At 57.2% G+C, this 19,934-nt stretch overlaps 1 protein-coding gene across 7 annotated transcripts in view; it reads right to left on the bottom strand.

Annotated features, from left to right (window-relative positions):
• The window catches only part of CHL1 (cell adhesion molecule L1 like), a 162,018-nt gene extending 142,766 nt beyond the window's left edge, over nt 1–19,252 (bottom strand). For 3 of the 7 annotated variants that reach the window (XM_066244610.1, XM_066244617.1, XM_066244616.1), the window contains exon 1: nt 17,642–17,778. The gene's annotated coding sequence lies outside the window, so the exon portion shown is untranslated. Of the gene's footprint in view, nt 1–16,126; nt 16,154–17,641; nt 17,779–17,955; nt 18,066–18,229; nt 18,458–19,150 lie in introns of those variants that run through there. The other 4 variants (XM_066244613.1, XM_066244612.1, XM_066244611.1 and 1 more) reach the window with 4 other exon arrangements.
• Nucleotides 19,253–19,934: the final 682 nt, after the last annotated feature.

Below are 19,934 nucleotides of genomic sequence, written 5' to 3'. Positions count from 1 at the left end.
CCACGTGGGCAGACCTGGCCATTAATAAAAAGAGAAAGGTAACGACACCGCCTCACACACAAAGCGGGGTCTCCTTAGAAACAGCACGAGGGGCTGGTGCAGAAATCAATGCGGACTGCGGAATTACCCGATGAACCCTCTGCGTAAACCAACCACCGCCGGCTGGGTCCGCCGCAGGGCCCCTGGGGACTCCCCGGCTGCCCAACGTGCCCCAGAAAGAGCACTGTAATGAGATCCCCTGAGAGACGGAAGATTTAAGCCCCATTTTCCTCCATAAAAGGACATCGTTAACTCCACTTAGGGAACGTTACTTCCCATCTCGGACACACGTACTGTCAGGGGCACGATGACCTCTCTCGCCAGGAGCCAGACGCAGTCCCGCTACTTCTGGTCTAGACCACGCTCCTCTCCGATTCCAAAGAAATGGAGGATTTAGACATGGACACGGAAAAAGATGCCCCTTGATCTTCGTGGATCCGACAGCAAGCCGTTTCTGTCGTAGGTCCCTGGACCCCCCACAGGGCTCAGAAACTGCTCCACAACTGTCTTAACGCCCCGCGCACCACGCAGAGACGTGTGACACGTGTGCCAGTGGTGATCAGCCCGTTCCACTACAAAAATCAATAGAAATAAAAGCACCCCCATAGATAGGTATGATCCTTTTAGAAGGATGGCCCCTCGCACACGGCCGTGCGTTTACACGACTGGGTCTGTGGAACGGCGTCACCGTCACGTGCAGCTCTCCCGGGAACACCTAACGCTGACACAGACAGTTCTGCACGGTTTAAGCAGGAAAGCAGTCAAATGTTCTGGTGATTGGACTGAGTCTTTTAGGGACTCGTTGTAACTCCAGACGGCATGTCCTTCGTCCAAATGCTCACTGCCGGGGGGAGGCTGAAGGCCCCTCGCCCACGGCCCTGGGGTCACTCTGCAGATGGACCTGAACTGACCCGCCCTGGAACAAGCAAACACGTTACGTTACGGTGAAAACTGCACACACATTCCTGTGACATCATTAAACCTGGTCTCAGCGCCTTCTGGGTCCTGACTCTGAACAACCACCTTATTAGAGATCCAAGGTCGTCGGGCCTCGGGGGCCTCAGCGCAGAGCCGTGTGACGAATCGCCGGCCGGGGGGGGGGGATCAATCAGTCACTCCGCTGACGGACGGACAGACGTCACTCCACTACTGTCACTCCGCTGACGGACGGACAGACGTCACTCCACTACTGTCACTCCGCTGACGGACAGACAGACGTCACTCCACTACTGTCACTACGCTGACGGACGGACAGACGTCACTCCACTACTGTCACTCCGCTGACGGACAGACAGACGTCACTCCACTACTGTCACTCCGCTGACGGACGGACAGACATCACTCCACTACTGTCACTCCACTGAGGTCACTCTGCTGACGGACGGACAGACGTCACTCCACTATAGTCACTCTGCTGACGGACGGACAGACGTCACTCCGCTGACGGACGGACAGAGATCACTCCACTACAGTCACTCCACTGACGGTCACTGTGCTGATGGACTGACAGATGTCACTCCATTGAGGTCACTCCGCTGACGGACTGACAGACGTCACTCCACTACTGTCACTCCGCTGACGGACAGACAGACGTCACTCCGCTGACGGACGGACAGACATCACTCCACTACTGTCACTCCGCTGACGGACGGACAGACGTCACTCCACTACTCTCACTCCGCTGACGGACGGACAGACGTCACTCCACTACTGTCACTCCGCTGACGGACGGACAGACGTCACTCCACTACTGTCACTCCGCTGACGGACGGACAGACGTCACTCCACTACTGTCACTCCGCTGACGGACGGACAGACGTCACTCCACTACTGTCACTCCGCTGACGGACAGACAGACGTCACTCCACTACTGTCACTCCGCTGACGGACGGACAGACGTCACTCCACTACTGTCACTCCGCTGACGGACGGACAGACGTCACTCCACTACTGTCACTCCGCTGACGGACGGACAGACGTCACTCCACTACTGTCACTCCGCTGACAGACTGACAGACATCACTCCACTGAGGTCACTCCGCTGACAGACGGACAGACATCACTCCACTACTGTCACTCCGCTGACGGACAGACGTCACTCCACTACTGTCACTCCACTGACGGACGGACAGATGTCACTCCACTACTGTCACTCTGCTGATGGACGGACAGACATCAGCACATGAACCGCAATGAGTGCAGGAGAGAGGGGCTGTCAGTCATCTCCCCCGAGCCGGCAGGACGGTGTGCGGTCAGGGCACAGAGTGGACACTGTCAGGGTCACTACCACGAGGCCAGAGCGTCCACATCTCGGGGAGGGAGTGGGGACAGCGGGGACAGACAGAAAGAGGGACATCCTGGAGGAAGCAGGTCCGCGGGCGAAGGGGCTCGGGGCGCCAGCCGGGAAGGCAGGGAGGCAGCTGGCAGTCTGCTGTGACCGTCCCCGAGCTGACACAGGTTCTCCCCACCCTGAGCTTCCATGTCCCCTCTCCCCGGACATCACCTGCCGCCATCTCAGCGTCCACACATCAGGTCGCAGGCACCGAGCGTGCTCAAGAAGGAACGGGGTTTGGGGGGCTTTTCTCCCTTCGCTCAGGGGCATCAGCCTGCCCGGCAGCCAGGACCCAGCACCCACTTTGCAGGGGCGTCTCTGAGCCCCGCGCGCACACACACCAGGGGCGGTTCCAGCCCCAGCGTCCCGCCCGCCTCCCAGGTCAGACGGCACCTCCTGCCTCCCTGTTCCTTCTCACGTGGCTTTTCTGGAAAACACGAAAACCCCTTCATGCGACGACTCCCGGCTTCGCAGTGCTCAGAGGGGCACCTGCCGGTGGCCACCAAGGTGACAGTCACGTGCGCCTGGGGTAGAGGGTGCGTGAGAGTCATGCCCCATGTCCAGTCTGTCCTGCCCCCTCCCCCACGGGCAACACGAACATCAGGGCGTCTACGCTGACGCCTGGCGAAGCTGTTTACCTGAAGTAACAAGCGTGAATTCACCCGACACGCATTTCAGCTGGTGCCGGTGTTTTCCCTGCGACAACAGGAAATATTTTGACAGGGACCAAGGCGCCCCTCTCGCTGTGTTTTCAAAGCTCTTCCCCGCCTGAAGTCTCCTCGGAAGCCTCGCTCAGGACAGAGCTGTCTACCGGCAGCGGGAGAAAACAGTGCCGCGTTCTCAGAGGCGGGCAGAGCTTCAGAGGGGGCCGGGGGGTGGCGTGGGGGGCCCAGCACAGAGGGCACCACGGGAACGGCAGGAGGGAGAGGGGAGGGTCTGAGACCCTGAGACGAGGCGGCTGCAGAACCGAGAGTGGACCCATTGCGGGCCTGGCGGCCTCTGGCTGTGCCCTGCTGACCCGCTCCTCGTCCTGTGCAGGAGGTGGGACAGTCATGTCCCCACAGTGGTCAGCCCCCTCGCAGGACGGCCACACCCCTGAAAGCTACAGGCACGGGGGGAGGGGTGGCGGCCACAGGCACACCCTCCTGTCAGGGTGGGACGTCCACTGTCCCTCTTCTGTTGTGGCTGAGACGGACAGACGCTGGCAGGTGCACAAGCTGCCCCCCCCAGGCCGGGTGCCTGGTGCCATCTGAGGGGTCAGCCCCGTGGGCCCTGGCACTGGGCTTTCTCCAGGGTCCTCCTGACCCTGGGGAGCCCCCTCCTGTTCTCCCCAGCGCAGCCCCCTCCTGGCAAGATGGGAGAGTGTGGTTGACGTGAGCAGGTCCGAGGGGCAGGTGTGAGGGGAGCCCCTGCTGAAGAATCGGTGGGAGCATCCGCCACCCTGTCACCCCCTCTTTCTTCCGGCCGCCCTTTCTCCCGACCAGCCCACAGGTACCTCCTCGCCGGCAACCACGGCCCGGCCAGTTAGGACCACACGGAAGAGGAAGACAGTCGTGTCCCCCAGGGCAGAGGTCACCCAGCCTATGCTGTGTTCTCTCCCGCCCTGCGACCGATGGTGTGGTCAGCCACACTGCTGCAGCGGGCTCCACAGCTCAGGGAGTGAGCCTGTCCCTCCTGCGATGCCCTCACCCTGCCTGCTGGCCTCCCACAGAGAGGAGGTAGATGACCGCTCCCTCTGCACTCAGGCCGGCCGTGGACCACTGGACCACTGGACTACAGTGGAGGGGTCACTGTCCCTGTCAGGCCTCCCCTTTCCGAGACCAGGCTACCCTGCAGTTGGGCTCCTGGGGCCGTGAGACAGCAGGTAAGAAGTCCAGTGAGGAGCTGGAGAGACCGCTGAGGAGGCCATGCGGCCGCAGGAGAAGGAGGAGGGGCCCCGCGGAGCTGGCCGCCTTGCAGCAGCACTGGAGATACTAACGGGCCACCTAGGACCACCAGCGGATCAGACACCACCTGACCACTGACATGCGGTCCAGTTTTCACCAGCGGGGGCCGAAGAGAACACCCAGCCCAGCCGAAACTCCTGACCCACAGAATCGTGCATTTTTGTAAAATGGGTGTTGCTCTGAGTCATTAAATCACGGGTTAGTTTGTCACGTAGCCCGAGAGGACTGGGACAAAGTCCCCTCCATGGTCACACGTCAAGTCACCTGGCTTCACCACCCCTCCCGGCCACACCTCCACCGCCGGGTCCTTTTCTTCCACACGACGGGCGGCTTCCCCAAGAATCGCACGTGCAGGACACACACCTGCGGGGGTCACAGACAGTTCTAGGCCAGACGGTGAGTTCTCCACGCGCGATTCAGCAAAGTGAATGATGGACATAGACTGGGCTCCGTTTCAGAAACCAAGAGAAGGGTGACATTATTCTCAAAGCAGACCTCTCTAAGAGTCACTAATAAAGGGGGGAAAAAACCAAAAAACATTGCAATGCACTCACCGTGGGCGGTGCAGAATCTCGCCCACAAGCAGGAGCACCATCTGGCTTCTAGAAGGATGTTTGGAAAAGGTTTAGGGTTTATTGTTGTTCTTTTATATTCGTATTTAAGTCTTTCTTTCTTTTTTTTTTTTTAGGTGAGAGGAGGGGAGATAGAGAGACAGATTCCCACATGTGCCCCAACGGGATCCATCCAGCAATCCCATCTGGGGTTGGTGCTCGAGTACCAAACTATTTTTAGCACCTGAGGCAGATTTGCTCAGACCAATCATGCGATCCTCAGTCTCTGGGGCCATGATGGAACCATCAGAGCCACTGGCTGCGGGAGGGGAAGAGAGAGAGAAGGGGGAGGTGGGAAAGGGTTAGAAGCAGATGGTCACCTCTCCTGTGTGCTCTGACCCAGGAATCAAACCCAGGATGTACATACTCCAGGCCAACACTCTATCCACTGAGCCGCCAGCCAGGGCCCAAAATTAATTAATTGTTTCATTTCAAACTATGTCATGATTTCTTAATGACCCGGGCCTCACCATACAGTCGTTCTGACTTCTGAGCTGTCTTCTGGTTTTTCTATCCACCTCCCCTGATGAAGGGATGTCCGCTAGGACTCCTCTTGTCTGTGAGCGGCTCGGAAACACTCCCCTCGCCGGCTGGAACGTATGGTTTGCCCCCTGCCATACACCAACGTCACACTGACAGCTGTGCTTAGCGGCACAGGCGTGGAATTCAGAGCAAACACAGTCACCAGCGGTCTTTCCGGAATAAAAGGCTTGTATTTGGTGAGTTTTTAACAGAGACGGGGACTTAAGCTGCTACAAGGCTCTTCTTGCTCAACTTTGAGATATCCGCCTGTGATTTAAGTGCTGGAGGGACTGGCGAGAGTCAGCCCCGGGGGACGGCAGGGCCGAGACCGACACCTGCACCCTCATCAGCAGCCGCACATCAGCTCAAGGGACACAAGCGGCGTTTGGCAACAGCCAAGACAGGGTGACACCGAGCCGTGCCATTCGCTACTTTAGGACTGAGGTTGAAATAAACCGGGGTGGGGCAACGTCACACCACACAGTCATCACAGACGGACGGACGGACGCCCCTGGGTCGTTAATTCACAGCCTCCAATTTTATTTTTATTCGGTATTTGTGGACTGGGCATAGCAGCGTCACGACCCTGTTTTCCACCCCCTTTGCGTCCGAGCTGTGACCAGGGCCACCTCCCCCCCCACCCCCATGCCACCTGAGTAAAGCGTGTTTCCTTCACGGAAGCCGTGGTGAATGACCAGGAAAAAAGAACCTTCACAGACAGTAAGTGCACTGACAACCCAGCTAAATAGAACCCAGCCCTGGGACCCACCACCCTCTGCGTGGGTCACAGAACCGGAAAGGGCGGGCACACGGGTCTCCCAGCAGTCAGCCTGGTTCTCCAGAGACGCTCCCAGGACCCCACACGGTCGCATCTGGCCTGGGAAACCCGTTATGTAAATGAACTCGGGGGGGAGGGCAAGGACGGACGGACACCTCTCCATCCTCCCTCCTCAGCTCTGACGGCGGAGGGCTGGTTCTCGGGGGAGACACTGGTTCTCGGGGGAGACGTTCCCAGGACCCCACACGGTCGCATCTGGCCTGGGAAACCCGTTATGTAAATGAACTCGGGGGCCCAAGGACGGACGGACGGACACCTCTCCATCCTCCCCTCCTCAGCTCTGACGGTGGAGGGCAGAGGAAGTGAGCGCACGCTTCATTGAGGTCTTAACCGCGAGGCGGGACCAGATTGTTTTACCGCTAAATACCGTAATGGGTTTTTAATGGCCGCTGTCCAAATTCACGCTGCAGAGGAATGGTTTATTAGTAATAATAAGGGCTGGCACTTTTATCTCCGAAGCACTTCCCAAATATGAGCTCATCAATCCTCCCAGGCTGCGGGTACACGCTTCCTTCCGTCCCCAGGTTAGTTACAGCTGGGGAGACCGGGAGACGGGACCCCGGCGTGGTGGCCTCGCCTTCACAGGGAGGCTTCTGCATGCAGGGGGTCACCGTCCCCCCCATAGCAACCCACGTCGGACTGTATGCAGAATTGGAGGGCGTTCGCTCTGAGGAGCCGGCCGCTCAAGGTCTATTATAATTTATCTGAACTCGACTCACAGAAGCTCCCGCGAGCTGCACCTGAATTGCTCAGGGCTGGTCCCTTTATTTCCAGCGAATCAATGGCGGTCAAAAATCTATTCCGCCCAAATCAATTCCATGCAGAAATTCGTCTGCGCCGGGCGGTGAACGTGATCTGCTGGAGCCCTTTGAAATCCCGCTCCGCCGAGAATTGCTGGGGGTTACCAAGCGACACAGGATCAAGGCCAAGTTTAAACACCGTTATTACGTGTCTTATGTTTATCCATTCACTCAGATCTCCGTCACGGAATACAGACCGTGTCTCAAATTGGTGAACAATACCAAACAACCCAGAGGGGGTCTCCTGTGCATCCTGACGCCGCCGCCTACAGAGCTCAGTGTCGCCATTGTCCCTGCTGGGACACCGTAGCTGGCAGCACCCTTGATGCCTTGCGCTTGTAGAACGCCTGAAATATTTCCATCTCCTGAACCAGTTCTCCGCAGGGTCACCAGACGCACTTTACAGGAGGAGTTCGGAATGTCTCTGGATGTATATGACACAAACAGAATCAACGCCTGAAATATTCCCATCTAGTGAACCAGTTCTCCGCAGGGCCACCAGACGCACTTTACAGGAGGAGTTCAGAATGTCTCTGGATGTATATGACACAAACAGAATCAACGCCTGAAATATTTCCATCTCGTGAACCAGTTCTGCGCAGGGCCACCAGATGCACTTTACAGGAGGAGTTCGGAATGTCTCTGGATGTATATGACACAAACAGAATCAACGCCTGAAATATTCCCATCTAGTGAACCAGTTCTCCGCAGGGCCACCAGACGCACTTTACAGGAGGAGTTCGGAATGTCTCTGGATGTATATGACACAAACAGAATCAACGCCTGAAATATTCCCATCTAGTGAACCAGTTCTCCGCAGGGCCACCAGACGCACTTTACAGGAGGAGTTCGGAATGTCTCTGGATGTATATGACACAAACAGAATCAACGCCTGAAATATTCCCATCTAGTGAACCAGTTCTCCGCAGGGCCACCAGACGCACTTTACAGGAGGAGTTCGGAATGTCTCTGGATGTATATGACACAAACAGAATCAACGCCTGAAATATTTCCATCTAGTGAACCAGTTCTCCGCAGGGCCACCAGACGCACTTTACAGGAGGAGTTCGGAATGTCTCTGGATGTATATGACACAAACAGAATCAACGTGTTGACTGGGAACCTGGGGGCCCTGGCTGGGGCTCTGGGGAATCAGGCCCGGGTCGGACAGAAGCTTAGAGCGAATCCGCGCCGCGGGGTCCGAGGGGACAGGAACTGTGGCCGGACAAGCGCGTGGGGCCCCAGTCTACAGCACAGAAACCGTCCTTTGGAGTCACTCAACACTTGAGAACGCTATTTATATTTTGCACATTAAAAAAAAATAACATTTATATCTAAATATAGGTAGCCCCTGGGTAACAAATGAGATAGGCTCTGTAGTTTAAAAATCTGTAAGTGTTTATTTGCACAGAAAGGTAAAAATAAACACTGTGCTAAAACAAACATCTGGGCCCTGGCCGGCTTGCTCAACCGTGTGGAAGTCCCGGGTTCGATTCCCGGCCAGGGCACACAGGAGAAGCGCCCATCTGCTTCTCCACCCCTCCCCCTCTCCTTCCTCTCTGTCTCTCTCTTCCCCTCCCGCAGCCAAGGCTCCATTGGAGCAAAGTTGGCCCGGGCGCTAAGGATGGCTCCACAGCCTCTGCCTCAGGCGCTAGAATGGCTCTGGTTGCAACAGAGCTACGCCCCGGATGGGCAGAGCAACGCCCCGGATGGGCAGAGCATCGGCCCCTGGTGGGCGTGCCAGGTGGATCCCGGTCGGGCGCACGTGGGAGTCTATCTGTCTGCCTTCCTGCTTCTCACTAAAAAAATAAAAGACAAACATCTGTGTGAGTTGCGGTTAATAGGCAAATATACCTGTTTGAACTTCATTACAAATTAAACCTAAGAACAAACCCGTGGATCCGATCTGGTTCATAACCCGAGGACTGCCTGTTTCCCAAACCAAAAAATAATCAAACACCTTTCTCAAATCCCAGAGAGATTCGGCACGCCTAGAATACAGTTGACTTTTTTTTTCTCTCCAAAGGCTTATTGTTATTGGCAGCTGATCACAGAGATGTGTCCCCATTATGACAGGTGTCATTTCCAGAGCGGCCAGGTCCTGGCCACTGACCACCGGGTCTGCCTTCCTCTGCAGGAGCAGAATCCCATCTGGGTGAAAATGGCAGCCACGCGATGCAATCGATGACACGTAACAGCAGACGTGAGGGCCGCCCGTGGGCACTGGTGTTCCGGGGCACCGGGAACCCCCCACTCCGGAAGCAAGAGACGGTGCCAGGGCAAACAGAAGCCAGGGAGGGAGGCTGAAGGCTGATTTTTACAGACGCCGGTGCCCAAGGCCTGTCACAGGAAGGGTCAGTCCCCAAATGCCGTCACGGCGTAAATTTGGAGAGAACAGAAGGGTCCACTCTGTCGGCACATCATCCCCCACACGGAAGCCCCTCACGCTTAGCCCCTCGAGCGGAGGATAACTTTAGATCCTCTTTTTAAATGCCCCTGGCCCTGGGACACGTGTGCATCTTCACGCAACCCCTTAGGGGCCGTCCTTTGTAGCCACCGGTCACGTGTTCGCGTGAGCTCGGGAGACAGACAGGATGGGGCACAGGCACAGCGAGCCTGGTCCCCGGAGAGGACCTCGCTACACGTCCTGCTTATCCAGGCGGCACCCACGGAGGCGGCAGGCCTGGGAATCAGAGTCGCCGAGGAAAGTGAGGGCGTGCAGGGGGCTCGGTGTCTGCACCCAGCCCCACAGCTGGAACCCTGCTCCCCCCGGGAGGGTCACGGGAGGGGGGCTTTGGGAAGTGATTCAGGCATGAGGGTGGGGCCCTGGTCAATGGGATCAGTGCCCTCAGAAACCCCACGGACAGCGTCTCCTCTCCCCACTTCCTACCAAGTGAGGACGCAGGAGAGGTCAGCTGTCTGCAACCCAGGGCAGGCCCTCAGGAGACCCGGACCCTGCGGCCCCCTGACCTCAGAGAGCCAGGCCCCAGGGCTGTGACGAGTTCTGTCTGCAAACGGCCGTGCCTGGTCCTTTGTCGCAGCAGCCAGAACCGGGCAAGAGCCTGCGGCCAGCAGAGGCAGACAGACAGACAGACAGATAGACAGGGCGGCAGGCTGAGCTTCCGGTGGGACTCGGACCCTGCTGGGGCTGACTCCTGCCCCTGCCCCTTCCAAGTCACACCGTGGGACCTCGGACGGAGGCTGCCTACATCTCGGTCACCCAGCTTTACGTGGGGACGACCATGATAGGAGTTTCCCCAAACCCCTGATGCAGAGATTGCAAAATACATGACAAGCCCTAGTAAGTGATAGGTCCTGACGTCCCCGGCCCGGCCTTGTTCCCTCTGACCCCCTGTCCACGGCCTGGCCTTGTTCCCTCTGACCCCCTGTCTAAGGCCTGGCCTTGTTCCCTCTGACCCCCTGTCCCCGGCCCGGCCTTGTTCCCTCTGACCCCCCTGTCTAAGGCCTGGCCTTGTTCCCTCTGACCCCCTGTCCACGGCCCGGCCTTGTTCCCTCTGACCCCCTGTCTATGGCCCAGCCTTGTTCCCTCTGACCCCCTGTCCACGGCCCGGCCTTGTTCCCTCTGACCCCCTGTCCCCGGCCCGGCCTTGTTCCCTCTGATCCCCCTGTCTAAGGCCTGGCCTTGTTCCCTCTGACCCCCTGTCCACGGCCCGGCCTTGTTCCCTCTGACCCCCTGTCTAAGGCCTGGCCTTGTTCCCTCTGACCCCCTGTCTAAGGCCTGGCCTTGTTCCCTCTGACCCCCTGTCCACGGCCCGGCCTTGTTCCCTCTGACCCCCTGTCTATGGCCCGGCCTTGTTCCCTCTGACCCCCTGTCTAAGGCCTGGCCTTGTTCCCTCTGACCCCCTGTCCACGGCCTGGCCTTGTTCCCTCTGACCCCCTGTCTATGGCCCAGCCTTGTTCCCTCTGACCCCCTGTCCACGGCCTGGCCTTGTTCCCTCTGACCCCCTGTCCACGGCCTGGCCTTGTTCCCTCTGACCCCCTGTCCACGGCCCGGCCTTGTTCCCTCTGACCCCCTGTCTATGGCCCGGCCTTGTTCCCTCTGACCCCCTGTCCACGGCCCGGCCTTGTTCCCTCTGACCCCCTGTCTATGGCCTGGCCTTGTTCCCTCTGACCCCCTGTCCACGGCCTGGCCTTGTTCCCTCTGACCCTCTGTCCACGGCCTGGCCTTGTTCCCTCTGACCCCCTGTCTATGGCCCGGCCTTGTTCCCTCTGACCCCCTGTCTATGGCCCAGCCTTGTTCCCTCTGACCCCCTGTCTAAGGCCTGGCCTTGTTCCCTCTGACCCCGTCCACGGCCCGGCCTTGTTCCCTCTGACCCCCTGTCTATGGCCCAGCCTTGTTCCCTCTGACCCCCTGTCTAAGGCCCGGCCTTGTTCCCTCTGACCCCCTGTCCACGGCCTGGCCTTGTTCCCTCTGACCCCCTGTCCACGGCCCGGCCTTGTTCCCTCTGACCCCCTGTCCACGGCCCAGCCTTGTTCCCTCTGACCCCCTGTCGACGCCCCTCTGATGAGACCTCACGGGAGACGTCACGGAGCTCTGGGCCCTTTGGGACCACCCAGCAGCCCTGCGCCCCACCCAGTTCCCGCCCATGCTGCTCGCTGCCATCTTGGCATTTGGGTCCAATATGCCAAGAGGCACATGTTTATCAAGTAAGTCAGAAATGTGAATTTTTATCTGAAGTCTCCAGTTTTTTTTGTTGTTGTTTTGTTTTTTGGTTTTTTATTTTATTTATTCATTTTAGAGAGGAGAGGGAGAGACAGAGAGAGAGAAGGGGGGAGGAGCCGGAAGCATCAACTCCCATATGTCATATGTGCCTTGACCAGGCAAGCCCAGGGTTTCGAACCGGCGACCTCAGCATTTCCAGGTTGACGCTTTATCCACTGTGCCACCACAGGTCAGGCTCCAGTTTTTAAACATGGGCTGAAATATTTCTTCCACACCCCTTGGGCCAAACCAAACACATATATGTAAGTGGGGTTCCGTCCAAGGGACATCAGTTTGGATCCTAACTAGAGGGTGGTGCCTCTTTTCTAGGAAAAGGAATATGTTTTTCACCACAAGGCATAGTCATTACGAAAAAGACAGAGGTTCTCTCTTCCATGCGGCTCCTCACAACACAGTTATTTAGTCCAGAAAGAGTCACTCTCACACACCCATTCGGAATTTTAAGGCGTCCGGCCAACAGGATCTGCCGGGAGGACCTACCCAAGTCCACGGTGCTGGTTCCTAACCCTGGAGGGACATCAGCATCTCAGGGCAGCTGCCATCATCCCCAGCCTGGGCTTCTCCCTGGACTGTCCCAGTTGGTACTTTGGAAGAGTTCTGTAGGCAGACACTCTCAGGACCTCTCGAGTACGTGGGTCCTCACCAGTGAGTCTGCACAACTGACATGGGTGGCAGCCATGTTCTATTGGCTGGAGCCATCATCACGGCTCACAGTTACTCACATAGACAAGGCAACACACACACACACACACACACACACACACACACACACCCCTCCCTAGCTCTCTATCCATTCATTCACAGCATGGACTAGAAGGATAGCCATTATTACAATAAACGCCAGAATTAATTGAGTGCTTAATAATACGTGCACTGAGCTGTCTGGGTAAGAACGGCCCATTTCACACTCAGACTTGCCGCCCACGAGCTGGGTGTGACTCTTGTCCCTCAATGCCATCGAAGAGCACAGTCTTGGGGAGGATACCACGACTGAGCCAAGGTCACACACATGGAGGAGGGAGCAGAGGGAGACTCCGCGTCCTGCAGCCAGGGCAGGTGACAGGCACGCCTGCAGCCTCCCCACCGAGCCGGGCACTGGAGGGTTCATGAGTGCACACAGGGCGCCTGCAAGGACTCGGGGGTCAGAGAAGGGAGTCGTGATGCACTCACGTTCCTGGGCTGCCACGTGCAGTGTGCACGGTCGTCCCTGGAGCCTGGGAGAGAAGAATGAGGAGACAGGCAGCCGGGGGGCTGCGTTGAGCTCCTGCTCAGAGCCTCAGGGGCGGCCAGAGGCGCCACACGTCCCGGAGAACGTGGGAAGGCCCCCGCCAGGCGGGAGATGAGCCCTGGTCCAAGAACAGAGTGCCCGCCTGCCTCTGCCAAGTCCCAAGGAATTGTCATTCCTGTGAGCGCCCTCAGCCTCCTCCGGATTGGACGCTCACGGCTCCCTAAATTCACCCAATTGTCAGCTCGGCCCGCACACCACGGTTAATGAAGAATTCAGCTCAGCCGAAATGCTATTCCTGGTGCTTACTGAGAATGTGTGAATAAATACACGCACGCAGGCACACACACTCCCACTCCCAGTAACGTGACTTCGCAGAGAGCAACGTGCTGCCACCTTCGGGTCGGAACCGAGACATGTGAGATGGACACGACCGTTTCCTCTTCCAGGAAATAAATTTAAAACATGGGAAACAGAACCGGGCTTTGTGTCCACATTTTTGTTGTGGTGGTTGTTATCTCAGCACAATGGGAAGGTGAGCGGGACCGGTTTTTTTTGTTGTTGTTGTTGTTTTTTACCCACAACACAGAAAATCTCAATTAGTGATGGTCCATTTGTGCACTGACTAAGAAACATTCGTTAACAAAACAGAATTTTCTAGTTTACTGCATAAATATAGCAGGAGAAATTGCAGAATAATGCTAGGTTGCCAAGCAACCACAGCCCGACTGCCCCCACCTCCCCCCCCCAACTCGGCCGTGATCAATGCGGCTCATTCATCGGGCTTCTGAGCCCCAGTGCGGGAGAGCCCCCAGCCAGGGTGCTTCTTGGGAAAAAACCACAGTGACTTTCTGCAACACAATCACTGGGTTTCTTCTCAGGAGATAAACTTAAGATGTTCTTTTGATCAAAGGGATGTGTTTAATTCATTACTCTCTACACCACGGTGCTAATGAGAAAGCTATAATTAACTAACTACTCTGTTGCGACACACACACATAGACATAAACTGCAGTAATTAGTCGTGTTTAAGGTGTTAACCAGCCTCCAACTAGAAAATAGAGAATCTTTCCCCCAGTGAAAATGTCGAGAGAAAGGAGAAAGCACCATAGCTAATTAAATGGAGAATTTTCTCCTTCCTCTCCCCCTCCACCCCTCAAAAGAGGGTGGGAGGCCCCTGTTGGCCAAAATGTGAGAGATTCCACTTTAATGAAAGCTGAGAACCGGCTGGGTGCCAAGGCTCTTTCTTTGTAGGTAGACATAAAATGCCAGAAAATGGGATCTTTTCTTTGAAAGGATGCTTCAGCACAGTGTTTTTTTTTTCCAGGAATGACGAGAAAAGAGCTGGACGCTTCCTACTCATTAGCTGTGTTAACTTAGCATATTGTATGTAAATCACCATAATAATTGCATTCTCTTCAGACCGAATTAGTCAGAATGAAGCTGTAATCAAAATGTTCATCATGGAAAAGACAGTATTCTCAGTCTGAGTTTGGGGGGGGGGAGAAATAAATAAATAACAAGGACCGCTGATGGAATCAGAGAACACAGGGGCCCGTCACGGAAAACAGACCCAGCAGGGAGAGACGGGCCGGGCCTCAGGGTTCCACCCTGGCATGTCCATCTGTGCCCCGCACGCGGGCCTGGCACCTCAGAACCCTCACGGCGTCCGAACCCTCACCCTTTGTCTACTGGCCTGACTCCAGCTGAGTCCTGTGCACGGCTGCCCGGACGTTTAGGGGGACACACAGAATAGTGCAAGGCTACATTTCTGTCTTTTAAAATAGGCTCCGGAGCGCTGCTGGAGGTCATCAATCAAAGGCCGAAATAATTTCCAACAAGTGGAACCGGTTCCTGCCGGTGCTGCCCAGGAGACCAAGTGTCCGTCGTCACGTGCATCTCAGGCAAGCTGTCACTCTGACTCCTCAGGTACCTTTGAAAGGTGGCGTTTGCTGGGGAGGGGCGGGGGAGGGGGTGTCGTCAGGGGAAAGTCAACCTTGAAGGCCCACTCTGCACTCTGAACGGACACTCACGGGGCTTCCTGACGGGCATGCGTGCCTTCAAATCCGGGGCCATTTGCCCCCTTCTGTTCCTTAATGTCCTTTTGTGAGATTAACAACGACTTCACCATCTTAAATCAGCCTTGATCATTACTCTTACTTAATTCTTCATCAAAACGAATCGGCCTAATTATTCCTGCAAAGCCATTTTAGGTCAAACAAACCTCCTCCTATCTTCAAAGATTTCAGGAGTAAACCATAAAAATCAAGCTTCTATCCAGCAAGTCTTTTCCTAGGTGGGGGTCTATTTTTGTGAAGTTAGAGGAGCCCTGTGATGGAGACATCTGTCTGGTTTTACTTGCTTTGGACCTGAGACGTGTCTATATTTTAATAAGTGATTTTTAAAAGAAGTTATTTTAAACCGATTCATTTCAGGGGTGAATTTAACCAAAAAGCAATGCTTCTATTATGAGCAATATCAGTCCTGTCAGTCTTGCAAATACGTTCAGGGGTACATAGTTTGCTCATCACCAGGTAAGCTAATGCGCGTATGTCACAGCCATGATAAACAGGGAAAAATCCATAGATACAGATAGAACAGAGAACAATCCGGAAAACATATATGCCCCACCACAGTCCTGCACTGATGCTGTGAAGTGGGTACAAACATGCCCGAAAGAGGTTTCTAATGAACTGCCATCACCAGTACTCTGACCTGTCCAGACATAACTGTCTCCATTTCGTCACCGATGGTGCTCAGGAGCTTGTGAGGAGTGCCCAACCGCCGCCCTCTGCTATTCCTGGAAGGCAGACCCGCCCAGCAGGCAGGGGCCGTGCACACCCGGGTCCCAGATCCACATCACGTTAACTTATGAGAGCCCCAGGATACCACGCCACCACAAACCCAGCTGTGACCCCGGAGGCCACAGAGGATAGGCTATAAGTCTCAGAAAGCCGAAGATCAGCATGCTCTCCTTGTCACTCAATTTCCCCAAAGGGTTTTCTAAGCTTCTCTCTCTCCACCCACCCCCTGACAAGCCAGCGTGACCTGCAGCTGGCAAGTGTCTACCTTCCGATCGGCTGCAGTCCAGAGCTTGGAGGCGCAGTCCGGTTAATGCTCCTCGAGAGTCCAGAAGACCTTCTGACGGTCCCCCAAGGGGAGGGCGTTGGGGGCGGGCGGGAAAGGGGGAGGGGTTAAGAAGGGCCGAGTGGCAGTCGCGGAGATGTGGAGCACACAGCGCGCAGGAAATACAGTCCGCAATGTTGTAATAACTACGGTTGGCGTCAGACCGGTGTGCGATTGACTGGGATGATCACTTAGTAAGTTACCTCATGTCTAATGGCTGGGTGTGCACCTGAAACTAATATAATTATGTATGTCAACTGTAATTGAAAATAAAAAAAAGTGATATAAAAAATTAGAGCACAGTGGTTTGGCTTCAGTACGCATGCAGAGAAACGAGGAGGCGCCACATCTCATTAAGGTGAGGAATAGTAATAATAACAGGAACTGGCCCAGCAACCATGACGACCGGGCGGGCGTGTGCACCCTGTGTGTGTCAGACACGAACCAGGCTGCCCCGTCTGCGCGGGACACCCGCTCCGGTCGCACAACAGCCCCGGAGGGCGGTGACAGGACCCCTCCCCGCTCAGGACGCCCGGGGTCCTGGGATCGGATCGGTGCTGCCCAACCTCACAGCACAGGTGGCGGCACTGGATCTGGGACCCACGTGGGCGCGGAGGGCGGGTACAGGCCCAGGTGGCTCCCGCGGCCTCCGCCACGCGCGCACGCGCCGCGCCCCCGGCGTCCCGGAGCGCGCGACCGCGCACGCGCGTGCCCCGCGGCCACGGGCCGGTTCCGCGGTTCCGCGCGGCTCCCGGGGCGGGCGGGGCTGAGCGCGGAGCCCGTGGCCGGGGCCCTGCCCGCCGCCCCCACGGGGCCACCGCGCACCCACCCCCGCCCCGCAGCGCACAGCCCCGCGCGCCAGCCTGTCCCCGGGTGTCCGCGGGAGTCGCGGCCCCGGCCACGGGCGGGCCGGCCTCCCCGCTCCCAATTAATACCGCACCCGCGCCGGGCCCTGCCGCCCGCACTCCGGAAAAGGGGGGAAGGAAAAGAGGGAGAAGGAGAGAGGACGGGGGGAGGCGCACAAAGAGGGGGCGCGTGACCGGCATCGCCAGCGCCCCAGGTCGGTCCCGGGAGCCATGGCAACCACCATTCCCTGCCCTCCGCCCCGCGGGGCTCCCGACCACCCCCTCCGCTGTCCCCCCACCCACCACCACCACCACGCTGTCCACACAGCCTCCCCGCGAGCTGGCACCGTCTACGGAACCCACGGGGACCTGAAACCCTGTCCCGAGTGGGCGCAAGACTGGGCCTGGGGGCTGTGCCCCGCACCCCCGGAGATGGTCTGGGCAGGGAGGGGTGAGGCCGGGCCAGCACTGACTGCAGACCCAGTGGCCCTAGCCTCCCCCCCAGCCCCCCACCCCCGGGACGAGGGCTGGACGTTCGGGGAGGGTCTGGAATCCTCCCGGAGGGCTGGGAGCCCGGGGGTGGGGGGAGGCTCTAGCCAGAGGGTCATCGTACCGGTGGCCGGGCTGAGAAAGTGGGAGCTGGACGCCTCGGGGACCTGCCGCCTCCAAATGGACCAGCTGTCTGAATGCAGTCTCAGCCCCGGGAGGCGCGGCTGGGAAAGGGTGTCCCTCCCGGGGGAGGGCTGAGGAGCCCAGCGGGTGCCAGGATGGAGCCCTGGTCGCGCACCTTCTGCTGCCACGATGGGATGACCCCGCCCCCCACCCGGGAGCAAACCCCAAGCCCTCCACGCGTCCCGCCCAGAGAGTTGGCGACTGGGCGACGCAGGGCAAGCCAGCTACCTGCCAGCTGGCCCACCTCGGACACACCTGCTTCGCCGGCGGCACCCGGTGCGCTGGGCACTTCCCTCGGGGTCTGGCTGGGAGCGGGGAGGTCGCGCGGGTCCCGGTCCGGGCGGCGCACGGCCCCCGAGTGTCGGCAGCGCTGGCAGTGGCCGCGGGCGCGGGACCTGCTCGGGCTCGCTCGGCTCCGCGCCCTCCCGCGCCGGCTGCTCGCGCCTCCGCTCCGCTCGCGTCTGCGCCGCCGCCTCCCTCCCCTCCTCCCTCCCGCGGGACGGGGGCGGTCACGGCCTAGGACCCTCACCTAGCGCAAACTTAGACCGTCCCTGTCACCGCCCGCGGCCGGAGAAGGTGGGATCCCGGCCGCTTCTAAGTGCAAAAGGCAGAGAGATGGACGAGGAGCCCCTCCCGCGGGACCGCTCGGCTCCGCGCGTATTCCAGACACGCTGGCCGGGCTGGTGCGCGTCGCCACATGCTGGAGGGCGTGGTGCCAAGGGCCCGTGGAAGATTCCTTTGCCGCCCTCCTGACACAGAGGCGTGGTGGGGCTCGAAATACAATGTATCAAGGATGCTACCTCCGTAGACTGCCAAATTAATTCTTACCTAAACTAAGGCGGCTACCACTGTGATCTTTTTTTTTTCTCCTAATTTTGTCCTGATGCGTATACGGTACCAGCACCACATTGTTCCCTCACGTCTTCCTCGTTCTGTGACTTGGCTGTGTTAGGGTAGGGGGGCGTCCTGCCTGCTCACGCCCAATGCAGATGGCCATTTCTGATGCCTCCTCCAAGCCACCAACAACGTGCATTTTATTTTAGCATTCCAAAGTTATTTTGGGGGAAAGTGACAGCCTTATGCCATATAAATGATTTACATTTCATTTTTCATTTTTTCTCTCACCATGACCAGGTGTTTCCAAAATCCCCACACCAGCTCACTTTAGAAAACAGGCCGTTGAATTGAAGTCCCCTTTGACGGTGAGGGAATAGCTGGACTGGTTCTCACTGTGCCAAGGCCCTGAGGCAGACCTCCTGGTTTGGCCTGGTCCCCACCCAAGACAGGAGACAATTAAGGAAGTTTCCAGCCGTGAGGCCCTCAGGGGACCGGATGCCACCACCCCTGAGCCGCCAGGAGTCGGGCAGGCTCTGGATCCTGCTTGAGGGGCAGCTGAAGAAAATATTTTGAAAATGAATGAATGGGCTTGTCAATCTTAATTATTGCTCACCTTGGAGTTCCGGATGGTTCCGGCGGTTCGTGTGTGGGCCCAGCTCCCACTCGCTGTGCTGCTGTTGCCAGGGAAGGTGGGGGCAGGACTGGTCCTGAGTTTAAATTGCAGGGCTAGAGCCATTTCTTTGCCTGAGGCATCATTATTCACAAGGCATGTTTTCTAAAATAGGAACAACAACAAAAAAAGAGTTTTGACTAAAATTCCAGCAGGGAAAATGATCTGCCTGTAGGAACACATTCCAAGGTCAAGGGGACAGGAAGCCAAGTCTGTCTCAGGAATTGACCCCCTCTGGGTGGACGTCCACCCCAGCCTGGCCAACAGGCCCCTCTCAACCAGCGGCTCTGTCCTGCCTCTGTGATGTGTTTGCCTAACATTAGAATTATTTTAAAAAGACGAGTATTTATCGAGCTCCTGCATTTCCCGGTCATTGTTCTGGGCACCGCAGGTCCCCTGGAAAACTCAATAGACAAGGCCAGTGGCTTCTTTTTAAATCAAATATCCAAAACGTCTTAGAGCATACCAAGGCATAGCGCCTTCAACAAGGAGGTGGAGAGTCAGTTCTTAAATATCCGTTTACCCTTTAAGGGTGAAGAACCTCTGGGTCTCTGACAAGGTGTACAGAGGAGGAACTGATAGCCCAATGGGCTTCCGAGGGACTCGGGGGGTCAGCCTGCACACAGTGCCTCCCACCCAGGCAGAGGGATTTAAGAAAGGAGTGAAGATAAGAGGGAAAAACGTATGTAAGAAGAAAAGGAAGGGAGGGAGGGAAAAAGGGAGGAAG

The sequence above is a fragment of the Saccopteryx bilineata genome, chromosome 10 (assembly GCF_036850765.1).
Source record: "Saccopteryx bilineata isolate mSacBil1 chromosome 10, mSacBil1_pri_phased_curated, whole genome shotgun sequence".
Taxonomy (NCBI): domain Eukaryota; kingdom Metazoa; phylum Chordata; class Mammalia; order Chiroptera; family Emballonuridae; genus Saccopteryx; species Saccopteryx bilineata.
The sequence above is the reverse complement of the archived record's forward strand: the minus strand, read 5'-3'. Positions and strand labels throughout refer to the sequence as shown.